Raw genomic sequence first — 18,182 nt, 5'->3', positions numbered from 1 at the left:
CCCCCCCCCCCCCCCCCCACCCCGCCAACGCCCCCCACCCTTTGATTTGCAAGCTACAGATGATGTAAGAATTCACTTGCAGCTTTTCCTTCCTCCCCTCACTACAATCCCACCCTTGTGCCATTATCAGTTCAAACTATAAAGAACTACAACTAGGCCAGGTAGTGCTGGAAGACAGAAGAAACACCATTACCCATTCTCACACTCATAGCCACCACATCCGAGACTGACACTACGGATGCCCTGGAGAATATCTGAGAAGTGGAATCTGAGTCACTGGGCATTGACTATCTGGAAGCTGCAGGTGAAGTCATGCATTTCAGCTTCCTGTCACATAAACTCAGATTGTTCACATGCAAGGTCAGTTTGTTGCCATGCAGGCTAAGATTGCTTCTTTCAACATTGCAGAAAACAGTGTGCAGAGGGGTTTGCATGGTGTCACAGCAGTTGAGCAAGCTGTCCTCCGACACTGCTAGAATACTAGCCAAGGGAGGAGCAATGAGATATGAAGCAGGAACCCACTGTGCTTTCTCGGGATAATATGAATTGTTCTCTCACTCCTGCCATTCCACCAGCACCCCGCTATTATCTGTGTGCCAGCCAGTTCAGATTGCTGGCACTCAAGCCAATTTGGAGAGGTTCAAAGTCAGGCCTTTGTGAGCCAGAGCTGCTCAAGGTCCTTCAAGTTCACCTGTATTTAATATCATTGATAACAGGCTACTTCGACCAGACACATGGCAGCTACTGAGGTCGTACTGTATTATCTGGATAGTGAGCATGCTCCCCAAGGTGACTTTCTTGATGTGGTTGCACCAATTGGATTGTCAGAGTGCTTCAGCCCTTTCAGTTCCTCTATTACTTCCATTGACATAACAATAATAATAATATTGTCACAAGAAGGCTTACATTAACACTGCAATTAAGTTACTGTGAAAAGTCCTTGTCGCCACATTCCGGCGTCTGTTCGTGTCCACGGAGGGGGAGAATTCTGATGTCCAATTTACCTACCAGCGCGGCGGGATTCTCTGATGCTGAGGCTAAGTGTTAACGCCGTCATAAACGCCGTTGCGTTTCTTGACGGCGTCAACATGCCCTCAGGAGCAGCGATTCTCACCCCTACAGGGGGCCAGCACGGCACTCAAGTGACCCACGCCGCTCCAGCTGCTGATACCAGCGTCAGATGGGTGCTGCGGGTCTGCGCATGCGCAATGCGACCGGTGCCAATGCTTGCATGTGCAGTGCGGCTTGCGCAATTGCGCGTTGGCTCCCTTCTCCGCGCCGGCCCTGACGCAACTTGGCATAGGGATACAGGGGCCGGCGTGGAACAAAAGAGGCCCCCAGCCCAAGAGGCCAGCATGCCGATCGATAGACCCCGATCGCGGGCCATCCACATCGGAGGCCCCCCCCCCGGGGTCAGAACTCCCCTCCACCCCCACCAGGCTGCCCCCAGATGGATGCATGCCAAGGTCTTGCCGGGTAAGACCACACGTGGACGGCGCTGGCCAGATTTGGATTTTTTGTACAGCCGCTCAGCCCATCCTGGGCGGAGAATCGCCGTGCTGACCGCGCCGGCACCAATGACGGCGATCCTCCACTCTCCGGAGAATCGGCGGATCGGCGTTGGGGCGTCGTCGCGCGATTCACGCCCGGCCGGCGATTCTCTGGCTCGGCCTGGGCTGAGAGAATCCCACCCCATGGGCGAAATTCTCCAACCCCGCGCAGGGTCAGAGAATCGCCCGGGGCGCCGATAATCCCGCTCCCGCCATGTTCAAAATTCTCCCACCCGCCATAAAACGGCGTTCTTCAAATCCCGCCGCCCGCCTCTGAGAACGGCTGGCGCCGGCGGGATGCCATTGTTTTTTGAGGCTGAATTATTCTCCGGCCCGGATGGGCCGAAGTCCCGCCGACATGGCCACGGGTCACGTCGGCGAAAATCAAAGTTGGTTCATAACAGCGTCAACGATTGATGATGGTTGACGCCGTTCAGCTTGGAGGTGGGTGACAGGCCGGGGAGAAAGATAAATTACCTACTTCGAGTGCCGGGTGGGGGGTGTTTGTGAAGAGAGAGAGTGAAATCACTTACATCGAGTGCCGGGGTAGGGGTGGGCGGGGGGTTGGTTGGGGGGGGGGGGTTGGTTGGGGGGGGGTTTGGTTGGGGGGGGTTGGTTGGGGTGGGGAGGTGGGGGGGTGGGGGTTTGGGTGGGGGGGTGGGGGTTGGGGTGGGGGGGTTGTTGGGGGTGGGGTGATGTTGGGAAGAGAGAGAGAGATAAATCACTTACTTTGAGTGCCGGTGGGTTGGGGGGAGGGTTTGTGAAGAGAGAGAGTGAAATCACTTACATCGAGTGCCGGGAGGATCGAGGGGCTTGGGGGGTTGGGGGGGTTGGGGGTTTTGGGGGTTGGGGGGGTGGGGGGATGGGTGGAGGGTGGGATGTGGCGGGGTGGGGGGGTTGTTGGGAAGAGAGAGAGATAAATCACTTACTTCGAGTGCCGGTGGGTTGGGGGGGTGGGGTGGGAGTGGGGGGGTGGTGGGGTGAGGGGTGGGGGTTGGGGGTGGGGGTGGGGGTGGGGGGGGTGGGGGTTGGGGGGGTGGGGGTAGGGGTGGAGGGGGTGGTTGGGGTGGGGGGGAGTGGTTGGGGTGGGGGGGTGGGGGTTGGGGTGGGGGGGTGGGGGCGCTATTTATATCATGTTTCGCCGGGCGGCGTTGATGATGTCGCCCGACTTCAACCGACGCGCCACTTCCGCAGCGGGTGAAACTGACGCTGTACAGCGTCACTCCGCTGCTGGCCCTTTCGGGACGGGAGATTTCGGGCTGATAAGCGGGCCCCGACGCCTGAGTCACCAGCGCCGTTTTGGCCCGCCGGTCAAGGGCGTCACGATGGACTTCGGTGAATTTCGCCCCATGTCTTTCAGGACTTGTGGGATGAAACCGGAGCACCCAGGGGAAACCCACGCAGACACTGGGAGAACGTGCAGACACCACACAGTCAGTGACCCAAACCAGGAATCAAGTCAGTGAACCAAGCCAGCTCCAGGGTCCCAGGTTCAATTCCCGGCTTGGGTCACTGTCTGTGCGGAGTCTACAAGTTCTCCCCGTGTCTTCATGGGTTTCCTCCAGTGCTCCGGTTTCCTCCCACAGTCCAAAGATGTGCAGGTTAGGCGGATTGGCCAGGATAAATTGCCTTTAGTGTCTAAAAAAGGTGAGGTGGGATACTGGGTTACAGGGATAGGGTGGAGGCATGGGTTTAAGTAGGGTGCTCTTTCCAAGAGCCAGTGCAGACTCGCTGGGCCGAATGGCCTCCTTCTGCACTGTAAATTCTATGATTCTATGATAAGAGGATAGTTCCCTTTCCTTGTGTCCTATTCTTCTGTGAACTTCCTGATGTATTAATGAAGCGCAAGCTAGGAGATGTTACTGATGTTGCCTGCTCCTGCCTGGATGGATCCAGTGTTATGCTCGGGTGGCAGTGACCTTCATAGTGACTGAGAAAGCTGTTCTTACCCTGCTTTGAGGCTCCTGGTTAGTGTGAAGGAAGTGACACAGCTCTGTGACTATCTGCATGATGAAACGTCAGCCAGTCAACTCATGGTTCAGCAAGAATGGCACACCTGGAAAATTACTTTCACCTTCTCTGGAGAATCTTCGTTCTCTTTCCTCCTTGCAGAGAACGCCATCTTTCCTGTCTCCACCTCTTTATGTCTTAATCATGTTGCACATCAGATTTACTTTTAGTCATTGGCTGTGGGTGTTGTTGGTTGGGCAAGCATTTATTGTCCACTCCTAATTGCCCTTTAATTGAATGGCTTTCTAGGCCATTTGAGAGGGAATGTAAGAGTCAACCACATTGCTGTAGACCTGGAGTTAAATGTGGACCAGACCAAGTAGGATGGCATGTTTCCTTCCCTGAAGGACATTAGTAAACCAGAACAGATTATTTTTAAACAAACCACAAAGGTTTCATGGTCATCAATAGGCTTTTAATTCCAGAATTTTTTTTTCTTGAATTCAAATTTCAGCATCTGTCATCGTAGAATTCGAGCCCGAGTCCAGAGCATTACCCTGGGTCTCTGGATTACGGGCCTAGTGACAGTACTTCTATATCATTGCCTTCCAGGTGGCACTGCAACAGCTAATATTTCCCTCTTTTCTTTCATTTCCCTTTTAATGGGCAATAAATATTTTCAAGTTGCTTCATCGCAGTTCTTCCACACATTCTGTCATGACAGAAATAAGTCAAAAGCGGACAGGTGGAATTCTCCGTTCCAGCGGTAAGTGCCGGCGCCAATGGAAAATCCGTGGGTGGTTCACAATGAGGAAATCGGTGTGAACCCCTCCGATTCCGGTACCAGTGAGGGGCTAGCACCGGTGCCGCGTGAACCACCCGCGTGGAAAACAGCTGAAGAATCGCTGGGCTGACTGCCTGCACCGGTCGCGCCGGAAAACATGGCGCCGATAGTGCTGGAACCCTAACCCGCCCACCCGCTGGCCACCCACCACCAGTCCCCCTAGCTGACGCCCCCCCCCCCCCTGCCAGTGGCCCGGTTCCCGGACGAGTGTGGTGGCGCCGGACACAGTCTGTAGCCGGCACGCCGGGTTCACGATTGCTGGGACCACACGTGGCCCGCACAGGCAGGAACCCGGCCCAGCAGGGGCGGAGCATCACATGTGGGCCGGCCGATGACATGCCAATGGCCTTGCGTTTGCAAGTGGCATGCAGCCCGATGACGGCGGTTTGGAGGGGGTGGAGTATCACGGACCAACGTCAAACCGTGCCTGCCCCAATTCCGGCATTGGAATCCATTCTCCGCCTGATCACCCATCCCGATTTCGCCGTCGGTCTATGGAGAATTCAGCCCCGAATCTGCACTCAGTGAGCCATCTTTTAATTAGCCCCAAGACAGAATCCTGCAGAACTTTTATCTTTTCAAAAGTAGTTAACAAAGATGTTGCCTGCACATATGTTGGCCAAGTTTGATATTGTTCACCAAGACCATGCTCAACTGGCTTAGACAGACACAATAAAGACAAGGAATTTAGTGCAACTATTTAATTCAGATTTTGGCGTTGGCAAGCGGAAAATCCAGACCTACATCTCCCATCACTTCAACGTATTCCACTGATAAACATGAAGCCTCATTTCAGACATTTGAGCTCAAATTCTAGACTGGCATTTGTGTTCTGTTTACAGGGAGTGCTGCATTATCAGAGGTACCAGGTGGAACTCTACAAAAAAATGGTGTCATTTCAGGCAGGAAAACCGGTGCAAATTCCCATCACAATTCTCCCAACTTAGTCAACAGGGTCACCAAATGCACCCCCTTTATGACCCCCTTCATGGCCAGGCTCCCTTTAATCCCGTGCCCACTGACACCATGGCAGTACTAGGTTGGCACTTCCAGGGCGCAAGGGGAATGCCATGTCCCCGATCACCCAGGGGGTTCCAATGAATCATAGAAATTTAGAATTTACAGTGCAGAAGGAGGCCATTTGGCCCATCGGGTCTGCACCAGCTCTTGGAAAGAGCACCCTACCCAAGCCCATACCTCGACTCTATCCTCATAACCAGCAACCCCATCCAACACTAAGGGAAATTTTGGACACTAAGGGGCAATTTAGCATGGCCAATCCACCTAACCTGCACATCTCTGGACTGTGGGAGGAAACCCACGCACACATGGGGAGAACGTGCAGACTCCGCACAGGCAGTGACCCAAACCTGGGACCCGAGAGCTGTGAAGCAATTGTGCTAATCACTATGCTACCGTGCTGCCCAATGCCCAATTCTCCTTTAAATATACTCATCTAGTTCACGCTCCATTCGGCACTTGGGGTGCGAGCCCCAGTTAGGAGCTCTCCTACTATTCTTGTGAAATAGCGGGATTAATGCCAGGCGCAGTGAGGGCTGAGAATCACCCCACCATCTTTTACATATTTTAAGTCTTTCTACGTTCTCAGGTGTATTCAAAGATCCCATAACACAATTCGAAGATGAATAGTGGTGTTAACCCCAGCTATTCTGGCTAACATTCATCCCTCAACCAACAACTAAAGCAAATGGCTTATGTCACTGCTGTTTGTGGAACATCACTGTGGGAAAATTAGCTGCCATGTATCCTGCAAATGTATGCACTTCAAAAAGACTTCATTGGCGCATCTTGAGGCTGCGAAGGGGGCTTTAAAAATGCAAATCGCTTGCAATGTTTAAAAGGATCATCATGGTATGAAGCTGTCTTTTTAACTGAAGGTAAAATGGAGGAATGAAGTGAGCTCAGTGATCTGCTTTGACTTCTGCCCGGCAACAAGCCTGGGTTAGTGGCTTGGTTACGATGGAGAAGGGGCCCCAGCAAGTGGGAGCAAGGTGCAAAATATAAACAGCTGAAAACAAAGGCAAGGGCAGTTGGGTTAACTCTGAACAGACGTTTGAGTCTTTCTGTTTTGGGACAGGAAATATAGAGGAGAGATGTCTCATAGGGTGACAAAAAGCTGCAGCTGCTGTGGTTAGCAGACATGCAAATTCTCTGTGAACTATCAGGCATAGTGTGGTAAACCACTGTATTGTATTATACCTGCTGTGTGTAACATGCCTGGGCTTGCCCCTGCTGGCTCCGCCTGCGGCTCCTCCCCTCGGGCTCAGGTATAAAGGTGGCCAATCTCCGGCCCCGCCTTCAGTGTGGGGCCGGCTGCCAGCAGGTATCTTTAAGCTAATTAAAACCACAGTTTCACTCTCAACTCACCTTCTGCCGTTATTGATGGTACATCACATTGCTTGCGAGGGAGGATGACCTCTGACCGAAGAGGTGCATTCTGTGAACATCTAAGGATTCTGGAAGATTTGTTTGCCCTGGCAATGTCAGGAGGACATTGCCAGAGTGGATCTTACTGCTGGTAGGCAGTTTGGAAATTGTCCGAAACCTTTCGACCGTCAATCAACGTTATGACTCAGCGAAATGGGCAGAGATGTATCCCTGTACAGATTGTGATTCTGGAGAGGACATGTTGTAATATAGATGTATGAGCCATGGGGATCATTGGTCATGTTAAAATATATTCGAGTGGTATCTTTTCTATAGTTTAGAATTTTAGATGATGACTAGGTAATGTTTTGAATGGTTGCTTTTAGTTTTTTTGCAATAAAAGTGTTAAACTTGAAATTTTGTCCTGCATTTAAGTTGGTCACTGGGAATTCAAATACCTTTTTAAAAGTTATCAGTTTTTGCAGTATATTATATGTATATATATGTACAATCTCTCAAGTATTCATGATAATCAGTGGTTTTCAGTCCACAGGACATGACTAAATGTGTTGTTTTTTCAGAGGCCCTACTTAAGCCAAGTTTTTGGTTTCTTTCATAAATTCAGTTTGTTAGTCCCTGGAGGTCACTCTTAATTTAGCACAATGCTGAGACTGCCAGCCAAACTCAGATTGATTGTGCAGCGACTTCCTAACTTGGCGCCTGTATGTTTGGCATCCAGTGATATCTCCACCATTGCATCCAGCATGACCACATGTTGTGATTATTACGACCTCGGCACAAAATCAACCATCTAGAGTACCACACTGTCCCTTTACATCACTACCCAGCGACCTCCTCTGATCAGATACAAGACAGGGACCCAGCAGTAAACTCACTGATAGCTTATTACTGCTTTTGAAAGAGTTTGTCACAGCAATGGCAAGAACAAGGTGAAGGCCATGTGTTTGTCTCAACTTCAGTTATTCTTAATGTAGAAGAAGCATTGAAGGCACAGTTCAGTCTTCCTGCACTCAAATCTGTGCAATGAAGAAAATCACAATTTTTTTTTCAAGCCACGCCAGAAGCCAGAAGACCATGAAGAATTATATAAGGACACTGAGGGACAATATAAATCAGATTCAAAGAACCATAAAGCAGATCATTGAATGGTTACAGCACAGGTGGGAACCAATCAGCACATCATGTCAGCTCACTGCCAAGGCAACTCATCTAGTCCATTTCTCCCACCATTTCCCCATGGCCTGTAATACTTTTCACTCTAAACAATTATACAATTCTTGTGCATTCTATATATATATATTATATATACTCAGTCAGTGCATGCCAGTTCAGCCAGTGCATGCCAGTTCTTAACCAGTTACAGTGTGAAGAAGTTTATGTTGTTGCTGCTTCTATTGCAAATCTCCTTAAATCAGTGGGCGTGATCTTCCGGAATAATTTCCAAGTGCTATAGCGAGTGGGAATTGTCACGAGTTTCCCGGCGCTCAGCCCAGCGAGGCCGGCAACGCAATTCAACGTTAATTGGTCCGCTTAACGAGGCCTCACAGGCAGCCCACTCCGAATGCCAGCTCGCCTGCTTATTCGCTGGGACCGCGCTCGCCAGCCCCCCCCCCCCCAACAACATTGCTCAGCACTTAAGCTGCACTTGCTCAGCCAACCCCATCCAGCTCGCAATAATGGCGTCGAGGAGACCGGCCCCACGATTCGGGGATGCTGAGGGAGGCTCCTGGATGCGGTGGAGGCCAGGTGGAATGTTCTGTTACCCCAAGGCTCCAGAGGGTGAGCCACAGGGTAGTCAGTGCTACCTGGGGTGAGTTGGCGGCAACAGTAGAGAACCTAGCGCATGTCGTCAACAACATGATTGAAGGTGTCTAAGGCATTGCGCAGTCGGTGACGGCCATTGCTGAGGGTCTCGGCAGTATGTCTGCCTCACTGGGGGATGCCACCCAGTACCAGGCTGACCCTGATGGGACATGTCCCGATCTCAGATGGGAATGATGAGGTGCTGTGGAGCTTGTCTCAGTCGCAGGTGGGCATGGCTGAGGCACTGCAGAACATGGCCCAGTCACTGGGGGATGTGTCCCAGTCATTGAGGGGCATTGCTGTGGGGGTCGACACAATGATGCGGACTATGGAGAACCACCAGAGCTGGCAGAGCCAAATAATGCTGGGGCAGCCGGGGCTTGAACCCAGGCCCGTTCCATGGGTCGGCAACGGTGGCCACCAGCACTCCCAGGTTCCACCCTTGATGATGCCCCGCCTTGGATTCGGCACATGGGACAGGGCGGCAAGTGAGCTGGGGCCCTCCGGCCCCAGAACCCCCACAGGATGCCCGTCAAGGGCATCGAAGGCCACAGGACAAGGTAAGCAGCTGGTTGCCACCACCTTGGATGTGCGTCCTGGGGACACACCTCAACATTGTAGTCGAGCTTGGAGGGCAAGGCACGTTGAGCATTGGGTAGGGGGGAGGGGTTAGGTAAGGGGTGGGGAGGGGGTGGGATTGGTAGTCTGGGGGGTTTGGGGCAGCAGTATCGGGAATGGGGTACTACACAGCACGTTAAACAACTTTTTGCACAAACATTATGTTGCCTCTGTCACTTTCTTCCGCAATGCAGGCTTGCCCCCGGATCCTTTGCCTATCTCTCCAAGTAACCCCCCCCCCGCCCCCCACCCCATGGTACCCGCCCACCCTCCAGCTATCATCATGTCCCGGGAACTGTGTCCCATCCCCTGGGTGTTCGGATGTTAACTGCTGCGTGTGTAGCGTTGCCTCCCACACGATGTCCAGGCATCAAGGTGCGATTGGAATGCCAGGCATGACTCCCACATGCTACATGGCGCGCCTTCCCAGGGCAATACACTTGGCATGTGTCAAGGGCTCACTTAACCGCGATTGCCAATTCCATATTAGCGAGAGTCTTCAGCTGCACAGCCCGAGGCCTCAGCAGCCGTTGGGGCTTATGGGTGATCGATGTGGCAGAAGAACAGGGACTGTGGTTTTCCCCAGAATGGGGTTGGAATCCAGGGTTGGCATGGTGGTGCCGCAAGCGATGGCCCGCCAGTTTCCCCCCCAAATGCCTCACCCCTCCAACACTCCCTTGGCGGCCCACCCCTGCGGAGGGTCCCCCACCCTCCCTCCGAGAACCCTAACCTTACTGTTTAAACTGCTTAATCTATTCACCCACTCTGTAAACCTATATGTGTGAGTATGAATTTTGCAGGGTATGAACAACAGGCGAGCTGGCATTCGGGGTGGTCTGCCCCTGTGGCCTTGTTAAGTGGACTGGGGTGGCAAGCACAGTGCCCCCGAGCTCTTTCCCTGTGAGCAAAGATGGCAACTCCCCTCCTCGGCTCCCCACGGTAGCTCTTCCAACAGGTTCACGTTTTTCAAAACGAGTAATAATCGGCACCCACCAGTGTGACCACTTGCTGGGGAGGCCAGTGAATTATAGAAGGCTTTTGGGTGGCGGATGTCTCTCGTTATTTGTATGGAAATGGGGCTTAAGTGGTGATAATTAGTTTTCCGCCACGATACGGCGGGATTCCGATTTTGACTACGGGAGCGGGCCGACTGCATCGCAAACTGTTTGCTTCCTGGTGCGGTCCCCGTTTTTGGCCTTTCCCACTTTTCACCGACCTCGTTATGCTTTGTAGCCATCTGGGAAGGCCACTTCCAGAATACAAAATGGATGATCGCAATGACTGTAGGGAAATATGGACAATGCTAAGAAAGCAAGCAGGCACAGAGCCTGTATGCATATTGGAGAAGGCAGTTCCCAGACAAGACTGAAACTGTAGGTCAATTAACATATTGATGGCCCAACTTTGGGAACAAAGGAAAGACACTCAAGCAACCGATCTAGCTCCAGACACACCGGCGTCAGTTCCCCAAACCAAATACGTAAACAAAGCAAGGCCAACGGCCACCTAGGACATGCCCAGCCATCAGGGCACCCACCCCTTTATTGGTCAAGATCAATACGAGTGATCAAGATACGGCCCAATTAATCGGGGCCAAGTTTAAGGCCCGCCGAAAAAGCGCACAAAGCCCCTTCAGGTATAAAAAGAAGGCTCCGAGAGAGAATTGCTCTCTTGGACGCGGCTCTCAAAGCGGAGAGACCCGTCCACCAGCTGCACCAGAAGCAAGTAAGTCCAAGGTCAACGCCCGCTATCAGACGGATGACCTTAGCTGTTCTCCTGTTACCTCTTCAAACCCAGCAGCCTCAGATCCGAACAACGGCCATTGTTCCTCTGACTGAGTGGGCACCCAAAGTTAAGTATAGGCGTTAGCGTTAGAGATAGTTTAGTTTGTAGTATTTTGTGCATGAGTAGATATTACTGTGTGTGTAAATAAATAGTATTGACTTTGAACTAACTAACTGGTGCCTTGGTTCTTTGATCAGTATTCGGGTTTAAACCTTATGGCAGTATCGAAAGATACCTGGCGACTCTAGAGCAAACGTAATTAGGATTAAGGAAGGTGACCATATTGACCGCCATATTTATAACCAGATAAATATAGCAACAGCTTGAGCAAGAATGTAATGAAGCCAGAAGATCGTGCCCAGTCTCCGCTGTTTCTTGATGTTTCCACATTTGGAACAGTTTCTTCCTACCTACTTCATCTAGATACCTCATGGTTTTGAACACCTCTGTCAAAATTTGTCTTAACCTTCTCTTCTCCAAGGAGAACAGCCTCAGTTTTGCTAATCTATCCATATGACTGAATAAGATCATTGAATAAGATTATTACTATAAAAATAGATATTACCTTGGATGGATTTGGAAAGTTCCAGATCCAGGTCCAGTTGATATCCAACCAAAGGTGATCTAAAAGATGGAACAGGTAATCTTTTAGTCCTTTGAAGGTATCTCCAATAGTTCAGAAAATCAGAGATGATTACCTAAGACTGGAAGCTAACTTACGTATTTTCTATTTGAAAAATCACACAGACATATCAGAGGCCTACCAGTCTCCCATCCATTATTTGGAAGCTGTTAAAATGGGTCATAAGAAATGCCCTGTCAATCACGGGAAAAGGAAGGGACCGTGAGAAATTCACAACATGGCTGCTGAAAACAAAGAAAAACATCTTGCCGACCAAATTTGATAGTGCTTTATGAGAGAGTTGTTAAGGTAATAACAGCATGTTCAGCTTGGAGGCAGGTAACTAATGAGAGTCCCCAGGGTGTGATCCTAGACCCACAATTCTTCACAATGTTTTTAACATCCTGGACAGAATTGCTGGGAATATGGTGAGTAACTTCGCAGCTGATACCAAAAGACAGTGGAGGACTATAAAGATTGATTTCTTCAAGTGGAGTTTGAAGATTGGGCTGCATACTAGTAAATGGTGTGTTATGTATGTTTGTAAAGCCAACATAGCACATGTATCAGGAGCATCAGAGACATTGAGAGAGAAGTCTTGGTGTTGTTGGATACAGATGTCATATGAGAGTACCTTTAAGAAATGGGTGTTTAAGAAATGTACCTTTAAGAAATGTGAGTTTATCAGTGATGTCAGAGTGTGGGTGGAGCTGGGCTGTCTGGCAGCTTTTTACTTTCGTTTTAGGCTGTTTGGTGCAGGGTGTGTTTTAGTTTCATTTTCAGTGTTGGAGCTGAAGCCAGACAGAGCAGGTGTACTGTTGATCTCTCTGCCATGAAAAGACTATCTCTTGATCATTTGGTCAATTCAGAATTATAAATGTTTTCAGTGGTGAATGTAAACCTAATGTGCTTCTGTTAAAATGTGTTTCTTTTGTTGTATGGACGTTAAAAGGAAAGCTTAAAGGATTACTTAGTGTTGTCTTTGGGGGTTGTATTTGAATTAATGGGTGCTAAGATGTTCACTGTATGTTTTAAAAAGGTTAACTTGAGTTTATCGAATAAACAATGTTTTGCTTTAAAAAATATTTTTCCATTTCTGCTGTACCACACCTGTAGAGTGGGCCCTGTGCTCCCCACACCACAATCTATTAAAATTTGTGGGTCAGGTGAACTCCATGGAACACTTTGGCGTGTTCTAAACTCTGGCCCATAACACAGATCACTAAATGTTCATGACGAGTGTAAAGGAATTGTAGTCAAAGCTAATAAGGTATTAGGTTTTGTGAATAAAACACGCTCAGTATAACTCAAATGTCACCCTTTATGCACTGTCCTCACCGGAAAGACCACATCACAAGTGATGTGCTCTGTTTTAATCCCTCTGCATGATGGTTGACAAAATGGCTTTTGAACAAATCCAAAGGGGAGCTACAAACACAATCCACAGCATAAAGAACCTTTGCTATTCAGATAAGCTCAAGGAACTTGAACTACTTACCTAAAGCAGCTTAGTCTTAAAGATGATCTTATAAAGATCTCTGTAATAATTAAAACATTTGTTAAATTCAGCTGAGGAGAGGTCAAATGGCTTTCCCCTTTCCCCACTCTTTGTTAGATTGTTACAGACTTATTTTGTTTCAAAGGATATGCCTACCAATTCAGTGAGTGTTTAGCTGTTTACATGCGGTGACTATAAATTTCATGAACAGACAGATTTTCTTGAGTTTTTTGCAAGGAAAGAGGATAGTTTATATTGTACTTAACCAGTTTAAGAAAAACAGTAAGAACATTCCCTCGAAATTCACACTCGCACATATAGATTTACAGAGTGGGTGAATAGATTAAGCAATTTAACCAGTATGGTTAAGGTTCTTGAACGTTTTGGCTGAACCCAGTGATTCTTCTGGGTTGGTGTGAGGTTGCAAACAGATGTAGACAGATGATTTATCTCAGCTTCTGAAGTTAGCAGCTGTAGGATTGAGTTCTTATTAAAATCTCTGCGCCGATTCTCTGGTCCCCCGGCTGCGTGTTCCTCAGCAGAGCGCCATTCGCTGTAGGCCGGATTCTCTCTCCCTGCCGCTTGTCAGTGAGATTTCCCATTGAAGCCACCCCACACCTCAGGGAATCCAGCGTGTCGGAGTGTGCTGCCAGCGGGAAAAGAGAATCCCATTGGGCCGGGAGAATTCCAGTCTCTATCTGTGGCACATGGACAGTGGGATTCTCCGACCCCCCCGCCGGGCTGGAGAATCCCCAGGAGGCGGCGTGAATCCCGCCACCCCGATGTCGGCTGCCGTATACTCTGGCACCGGTTTTCGGGTGAGGGCGGGGATCACGCCACGCCGGTCGGGGGCCGTTGGCAGCGCCCCCCCCCCCGGCAATTCTCCGGGCCCCGATGGACCCGAGCGGCTGCCCATTTCTGGCCAGTCCCACCGGCGTGGATTAGACATGGTCCCACACGGCGGGACCTGGCATGTAGGTCGGCTGGGGCGGTCCTCGGGGGGAGGCGCGGGGGGAATCCAACCCCGGGGGGGCCCCCACAGTGGTCTGGCCCGCGATCGGGGCCCATCGATCTGCAGGCGGGCCTGTGCCGTGGGGGCACTCCTTCCTCCCGTGCCAGCCCCTGTCAGGCTCCGCCATGGCCGGTGTGGAGAAGAGAGCTCCCGCGCAAGCGCCAGAACAGATCAGCAGTTCCGCGGATGCACGGGATCACGTCGGCCCTTTGGCGTATGCGTGGACTCGTGCAGTCCCTTCGGCGCCGGCTGGCGTGGCGCCAACCCCTCCGCCGTCCACCTAGCCCCCGGAAGTGCAGATTTTCCCGCCGGTGTGGGGACTTAATCCCCGGAAAGGAGAATCCCGCCCGGAGAGTCAGAAGACAGCAGACAAGGGCAGCACGGTTGCACAGTGGTTAGCTTTGCTGCCTCACGGCGCCAAGGTCCCAGGTTCGATCCCGGCTCTGGGTCACTGTCCGTTTGGAGTTTGCACATTCTCCCCGTGTTTGTGTCACGTTATTCACCCTGGGGTAACACGGATTGCAACACGATGCAGATAAACGATGAAACATACACCAAACGTAGGTATTGGTTCAATAAGATTTATTGAACTTCATTAACAAAACACACAGCTGCCTGAGGGTTGACTCTCTACAACTCTAAGTAAACTAACTCTAACTATCTAGACCAGACTAACTCTGATCTACGTGTAGAAGGTGTTGATTGATATGTGCACCCTGACTGTCACTACAGTTGTCACCAGTGGAAAGAGGCAGAGTGCTGATGCCTCGTGTGTTTTATAGTTGGAAACCCCGTCTGGTGTTCTGTCTGGTGATTGGTTGTGTTCTGTTCTGTATGTTGATTGGCTCACCTGGGTGTCTGTCACTGTCTGCTTTTACCTCATGGTGTGCATGGGTGCATATTATGACAGGTTTGGCCCCCACAACCCAAAGATGTGCAGAGTAGATGGATTGCCCATGCTAAATTGCCCCCTACTTGGAAACAAAATGAATTGGGTACTCTAAAAGATTTTTTAAAAAGAAGACAGCAGACAGATTTTGAAACTGGAGAGAGAGAGAGAGACTCACATCAGGATCTTGCATCTTCAGCATCTTTTCTTGTCCATATTTTCAGAGCAAACAGATGCTTCGGTTTGTTATATGACCTCTCTCCACCTGTCCAGTTGCCTCAAACACGGTTGTGGTAGCGTGGATTCCAGATGCATGGGTTACATGATTAGACAATGGCTAGCCAAATTCCTTTCACAACCAGAATCCCATGTCCGGGTGAACATAGAACACAGAACATACAGTGCAGAAGGAGGCCATTCGGCCCATCGAGTCTGCACTGATCCACTTAAGCTCTCACTATGACTATATCTGATGGTTTATCTACGTCCAGTTGAGTACCTAGGTGAATGTCTGGATGCCTCGCTAATGGGTCGGAGATGACTCTCAATTCATACTCCTACAGGGCAATTGTTCCTGGTGAATCTTCACAGACAGTTCAATGACTTTGGAATGTAGAAGTGATGTGCATCCATTTTTGATTATGATTTAATTATCGCTTTAACTTTAAAAATAAATTATGTTTTATAGCCAGTAAATTCATAAAGTCATTTTTTTATAAAGCATTATAACATCTCCCCACCAGGTGGAATGAAATGAAATATTCCATAATATTCCTGTGGTGGTATGGATATGAGCACTGCCATTGGTGCAGAGCACTGGCTTCCCATTGGCTCTGGCTGGTCATGTGCCTCTCGTCCGATTGGTTGGGACTAGTCATGTGACTGCTCTCCAATTGGTCGAGAGGCAAGTAGGCCCCGCCTCCGAGGTGGGGTATAAGTACCCAGAGTTCCCATTTTCTGTAGTCGACCACCGGGCTAACAACTAGCTGATTAAAGCCACAGTTCGGATCCTAAATGTGTCTTGAGTCGAATTGATGGTACATCAATTCCAAAATGCATAATTATACTCAGACACTCACTTATCAATCTTACACAGCTACAGCTTTTCTTTGTTTAAGTTCAAATTTCTCATCCACCCCCCCACCATCCCGTCACCCACTCCCCACTTCCCCTGGAATTCTCCCAGAATTCCCGCTGGCACTGCCCAGGTACTGCTGCCGGGGGAACAGCTGGGAGGTTGGCTCATCAGGTACACGCTTTGGGAGATCAGTCAAGTTTCATCCTGGTCTTCCCTCAACGTGAATGGACTTTTTTGACGGGCGGTGGGGTCACATTCAGGCATCGGGCCTGATAATGATTTGTTAATGGCTGCAAATGATGTTCCCAATGTTCTGCCCTGTCACTGGCTATAGGGCGGGGGGTAGGGGAACACAATCACGTCACGTGTTTACATCGATGTAAAATGCAATTTGGCTGTTCTCATGATATCTTGCACCCCCATCGCCGAACCTTTCCAACGCAATCAGGTACAGACAATCCTGCCCACAACCCTTTTTGAGTTTCAGATTTCATGGGAATGCAATTAAACTCTGGAGTTTGTGAGGACATCATATTTCTCTGATTGTTGTGGAAAAAGCGTCTCAGCTCCCAGGCTTGCTCCGTGCAAATCTTTGTTAATGCTAGATCTTTATAGATATGTATAGATTTGTAAGGATAACACAAGTTACAAAATCCACCTTGTACTCTAATCGTCACAGTAACAGTCCATGTAAACAAATTGGTGAAATGTGGTCAGAAACCACACACTGTGAAGCCATGTGACAGATGCCACCGAAACAATTTCTATGGGTTTCCCATCAATTCCGCTCAGGTGCTGGCTACACTGTGAGCCAACTTGTCTCCCTGAAACTGTTATCTTTAACATGAGGGTTTCCAATCTCCGCTCCGAAAGAGCATGCCTTATAATCTTTTCTAAATCTACGCTTTCTCTCAGATCCCTTCGCCAACGATCCACCTCCAGGATTTCAACCTCTCTTTTCGGTATTCCTCTGCCCTGGATCACCATGTATATTCAAGTTTCCATGCAATGACTTAGAATTATTGAATCATAGAATTTACAGTGCAGAAGGAGGCCATTCTGCCCATCGGGTCTGCACTAGCCCTTGGTAAGAGCACCCCACCCAAGCCCACACCCCGTAACCCAGTAACCCCACCTAACCTTTTAGACACTAAGGGGCAATTTAGCCTGACCAATTCACCTCACCTGCACATCTTTGGACTGTGGGAGGAAACCGGAGCACCCAGACGAAACCCATGCAGACACGGGGAGAAAGTGCGAACTCCACACAGACAGTGACCCGAGGCTGGAATTGAACCCGGGACCCTGAAGCTGTGAGGCAGCAGTGATAACCATTGAGCCACCGTGTCACCTAATCGCTCAGGTACCCAGCCAATGCCAACAGAACATTACTGTGAGTAACCTTTTGATTACCTGAGATATATGGCTTCACACGTTGCTGACTTTAAATCGGGTTCCTGCAGCTGTCTCTTTAATTCAGAAGCCATCCTTTCTCTGGTTTGTACTTGAACCCCTCCGACCAGGACTTTGTTCATGTTCCTATTTTTCCTTTTCTCTATTTATTTCAGTCTTCCTGGAACTTTTTTGTCTAATTCCCTGGTTTCTGGGAGAGTCTTTTGGGAAGTCTGCAGTTTTGTGTCTTGTGTCCAGTTCTCCTGGGACTAAATTATAACTAACTCAAAGCTTCCTGCTGTCGCAGTGTGGCCCCTGGTTGCTAAGCAACTGCCTTCTCCTCTGAAACCCATGTATTTGCTTCAACATTACAATGCAGACATCTGAACCAAATTGAATTAATTAACACTTTCAAGTACAGAAAAACAAAATATAACTTACATAATGCTATACCTTATTTCTAATACACACAAAAACAAATATAAATGAATTAAAACAACTTCTATTTCCTGACAAGCTGAATTGTGAGGTTTAGTTAAAGTTGAATTTAGAACCCAACAATTTGATTCTCCAATGGATAATTCCATATGGATTTCTCTAATATTTCCCTTGTGCACTCCACAGTAGTCTCAGGGCATATTCGTTTCCCTTTTTCCTCTTCTTGGGAAATAGGTTCCTCCCCAATCTGTCCCATGTTCTTTCGGATACATACTGCCTGACCGTGTTTGTCCA

The sequence above is a fragment of the Scyliorhinus canicula genome, chromosome 10 (assembly GCF_902713615.1).
Source record: "Scyliorhinus canicula chromosome 10, sScyCan1.1, whole genome shotgun sequence".
Taxonomy (NCBI): domain Eukaryota; kingdom Metazoa; phylum Chordata; class Chondrichthyes; order Carcharhiniformes; family Scyliorhinidae; genus Scyliorhinus; species Scyliorhinus canicula.
The sequence above is the reverse complement of the archived record's forward strand: the minus strand, read 5'-3'. Positions refer to the sequence as shown.